Genomic DNA, 4784 nt, shown 5'->3' on the forward strand with positions numbered 1-4784 from the left:
TAAAAGAAGAGAAAAAAAAAAAAAAGCAAGCAAGAAAATGCAGGGGTTTTTTTCTTTTTCTTTTTCTTTTTTTTTTTTTTTTTTGTCTTTGTTAATGCCAGGCCATTCATTTTAATTTTACTTTTTCTTTTAAGATTATATTTTCAGGGGCTGTAGATATGGCTCAGAGGTTAAGAGCACTGACTGTTCTTCCAAAGGTCCTGAGTTCAATTACTAGCAACGATATGGTGGCTCACAACCATCTGTAATGGGGTCTTCTGGCCTGCAGTCATGCATGGAAGGAATGCTGTATACATAATAAATAAATAAATAAATAATTTAAAAAAAAAAGATTTTATTTGCAGAAGAAGTGTTCAGAAAGAAGAAGTCCTGGGCCATGTAGTGAGATAGATTGTCTGGAGCATAAATAAAAAGCCAATTCCTGTCTCATAAAAAGAAAAAAAATCAAGTTAAAATGTGAAATAAAAAAATAAATAAGGGTTTGTTTTGTTTTTTTTTTTTTTTGCAATGAGTGAATTCAAGCACAAAAGATGAAAATCTTACAGCTGACACCATCCAGTCTCAAGTTAGAAAAACTTGAAACGATGCAACAGGAGACGGACAGTTGCCCAATGAACTCTTGCTATTCTCCTGGGGAAGTTTTGTTCCTGATGGTTTTTGGAACAACTAAAATCCCTCTTATCTTTTTGTTTTGTTTTGTTTTCCATGCCCCCTCAGAGGACACCTGGATGTTTGAAAGGATTTGGTTTTATTTCTTTTAAGTAGAAGGTTCCTCAGACATAACTCTGAAAACACTAATACGTAATAGCCAGTTTCTATTCAGTTCAGTTCAGATTTTTACCAAAACCTCCTGTCTGGCATGTCTCTGTCTTTGTTGAGTTCCTGTACTTACAGAAGCCACGAGATAGCTGGCAGCCCATCCATAACTCTAATTTCATTCAGCAGAATTCTCCCGCCCCCCCCCCCCCCCCCCCGCCGATCTTGTTTCTCTGTTCTGTCCTCAAATGTGTGGGTGACTCTGAGTGGGCACCAACTTGCCACATACATCCTTCTTTTCCTGATCTAATCATGCCACTCCCCAAAAGAAAAAGGGAGGAGAAATCACTGAATGATGAGAACATTACTTGAATGAGAAAATGGGTAGGCACCCTTATGCTTAAATGTGTATTATCTCCAAAGTGCTAAAACTTGGAAGTGAGTCTTAGGAGGAATGTCATTACACAGCTTCTGTCCAGATGTCTTCAAGTAAGTTGGTCCTAAACAGCCTATTCATAAGATGGGACCTCAGAGCTTCAGTACAGAACAACATGTTTTCTGTTCAATTGAATCTTAAAGTGGTTTGATAAGGCTTTTGTATTCCCATTCTGTCAAGGATTATTCTCAGTGGTCTATATATTTCAAGGAAGAATGGTTTTTAAGAAGTATTTAGTGATTATATTTCTTTTCCCTTAGGGATAAAGAAATGGAGAAGTTCTTTGAAGCAGTAAGTCACAAAAACACCAGGCCGTTAAACTTCAGCTACAGGGAAACCCTGTCTCATGGAAAAACAAAACAAAACAACAACAACAACAACAACAACAACAACAACAACAACAACAACAACAAAAATCCTGAAGCCAGTGATCATTGCAAACATCTGTATGTTCAGATACTGAGCCTGAGCAAGTTAGAGTGTCACAGATTTGCTGCAATTCATTGCAAATTTCATCTGGATCACAAATCCTGCTCAAGTTACAGCTGTTAGTGTCAGTGTGAACCTTGACACCATCTCTACTGGATTCCTGTCAGCTGGGCTCCGGTCTGCTAGAAAAGCAGAAGAACTAAGGTACCGTAATTAACCTCTTCTGTGCCCCACCTGCAAGAACACTCTGTAAGCTACAGTTCTGAAAACAGCCTGGTCCTGGCATAAGAACAGACAGGAGGACCAATGGAACCAAATAGAAGACCCGGATATCGATCCACACATCTTCGAACACCTGATCTTTGATAAAGAAGCCAAAAATATCCAATAGAAAAAAAAAGAAAGCATGTGAGTTCAAGACCAGCCTGGTCTACAAGAGCTAGTTCCAGGACAGGCTCCAAAAAAAAAAAAAAAACCTACAGAACAACCCTGTCTCGAAAAAGAAAGAAAGAAAGAAAGAAAGAAAGAAAGAAAGAAAGAAAGAAGAAAAAGAAAACAGTGCTGTCCTCAAAAATGCCCTCTCCTTTTGAACACGGCCCCTCACACAGCTCTGATGATGCAGGAGGATGCCGAGGGCCCAGTTGGTGCCTGTATCTGTGCCTTGGCAGCAGCTATTCATGTCTTGCCACTCAGAGTCAAATTCCCTTAAGTTTAGCCTTCCCTAAGTGCTTGTTCACTTCAGAAGACTCAACCCTCATCTTCCGTGTCCTCCTGGCCTAATTTCTCATATTACTGTTTTACTGAGTATGAATCAGTAATATGAGATGTTCAGGAGAGGGAGGAAGGGTCATTCATGAAAAAAGTGAGTGTTCAACTCACTAACTCCCCATGGGTTCAGGAAGTAGTGAGAAGATATTAATGAAGCAGAGAGAAATTTCTGGTTTTGGAAGGAGGAAATCCTGAATGGCTCCCTCTGTGTCGCAGGAGAGACTCCTGGAAAGGAAACCTCAGGTTCCGGTTGGTCGGTTCGGGGAGAAATATCAGCAAGGAGGTAAAGGCCGTGCCTCACGACATCAGCTGTCCCTTCTCTGGAAATTCCACGGTATCCCAGAGAGCTCTCGGAATTTTGTGATGTCACTCGTGTCCTAGAAACGCCAACTGCCCTCAAGACACACTCTCTCGGTGCCTATAAGACTCGGTTCTAGACATGTTGTCTAGAGAATGGAGATCGTTCGTGGAGAGGCCAGAGGGAGGAAGAAGAAAGCTGGCCTCAGATCTCACAGGAAAACATGGAGAAATAATTAGTGGTCCTGGGGAAGACGAAGTGAGTTCACCACTAGCAGGGACTAGAGAGATTTCTGGATGTGATGGCTTTGAGACTTCCAGGGCTAGGGCTCAGGAACTGGGAGGTTTCTGGGATGAAACAGGTCTGTCTGTCTTGTTTCTCTGAGTTCCTAAAGGGCCAACCCACATCAAAGATTCACGATAGTTGATTTGACAAAGTCGGGAATTGACAAGGAGTGCGGAAGGAGTCAGTGAGATTTCAATACCAGCACTGACTGCACATCATCCCCCCCCCCCCCCCCCCGGTCCTTTTCGTTGTGTAGCAATAATAATAGAGAAAGGGGAGTAGCGCTCTGCCAAAGCCCGTATTTTACCATGCCTTATATCACAGCCATTAGCAGGGTTGAGGCATCAAGTGCTGCAGTCAGTCCGACTCCTGTGACCCCCCTAAGGTTTCTGGCTTCCCAGTTTTGAGTGACACCATGGTCAATGGAGGAGAGAGTGGAAAGAGACTGCCATTTTTTTCTTTTTCCTTTTCTTTCTTTCTTTTGCTGTTTTGCTTTGTTTTTCAAGAAAGGGTTTCTTTGTGTATCTTGGGCTGTCCTAAAACTCACTCTGTAAATCAGGCCATCTTTGAATTCACAGAGATCTGTGTGTGTGCTGTGATTAAAGCCCGGCTGAGACTGCAATTTCTTGTTAGCTCTGGGTGTCCTGAGCTGTTAGTAAGTGACAATGGCTCTGTGTTGTGAATCTCTGTGAATCCAGACTATGTTATGTCCTTCAATGACATGAGTCTGAAGCATCAAGCACCCACCCACCCACCCCTATACTCCCTGAGGTCTCTGAAGTCACACACAGCGCAGCCTCTATAGGTCTGAATAAGGCTCTGATGAATATTGTGATTCAAGTTGGCCATGTCCCCTTTTCCACAGCATGTGCACTGTGGCTCTAGATCAAGGAATCAGTTTGTTTGTTTGTGTGTTTTGCTCTATCTAGGAGAAGCACCATAGCAGTTGCATACTGACTGAGAAATTTGATTTTTAGGAAATGATTTTTCATATCTGTGAGTGGTCTCTCCATAAATAGCCACTCATCTTTCTTTAAACTTGAGTATAGGAATGAATGATCCCTCCCTCCCTCTCTCCCTCTTCATGGGAATGAGTGTCTGCTCTTGCATTGAGGGCTCCCCAGTTCTCAGCATCTCCAGCCCAACCTGTCACAAGCTGATCACACATTTGCAAACTTGGGATATATTCTGCTGAAGTTTTGGGATAATGAATTTCATCAACTATGGGACTAACTTTGTTCTGACAGGACACTCACTCACAATCTCTCCTCATCACACCCACATAGTGTAACAGCTTTGTGTTTCCTCCACAATGTGCTCATTTCTGTCAGGGAACTGAAAGCCGGCCAGCCGGCCAGCCAGCCAGCCAACACTATTTTTCCTTGTTTCTCATTTTGTTCTTATATTCTGTCTCCCCCCCCCCCCCCTGCCTGGAAAACTTTCAGAGTTCACTCTGCCCCCTGAGTGAAGGTGTTATGCTTCCTTTTATTGTATATTTAGTGTGTGTGTGTGTGTGTGTGTGTGTGTGTGTGTGTGAGAGAGAGAGAGAGAGAGAGAGAGAGAGAGAGAGATTCATTATGAAATCAAAAGTCAGTCAACAACAGCAAACTTTGTATTTATTTGTTCATCCATCCACGTATTTGCTTACTTACTCACTCACTCACCCACTTCATTTATTTATTTATTTATTTATTTATGTATTTATTTATTTGCAGTGGAAGACTTAATTCAGTAAGAATGATCAGAAGGGTAGGTAGGGTATCCTTGGGAAAAGAGTAAGATATCACGATGACTTTCCCTTCCCTAAAGAGG

The sequence above is a fragment of the Microtus pennsylvanicus genome, unplaced genomic scaffold, assembly GCF_037038515.1.
Source record: "Microtus pennsylvanicus isolate mMicPen1 unplaced genomic scaffold, mMicPen1.hap1 Scaffold_148, whole genome shotgun sequence".
In the NCBI taxonomy this organism is placed as follows: Eukaryota; Metazoa; Chordata; class Mammalia; order Rodentia; family Cricetidae; genus Microtus; species Microtus pennsylvanicus.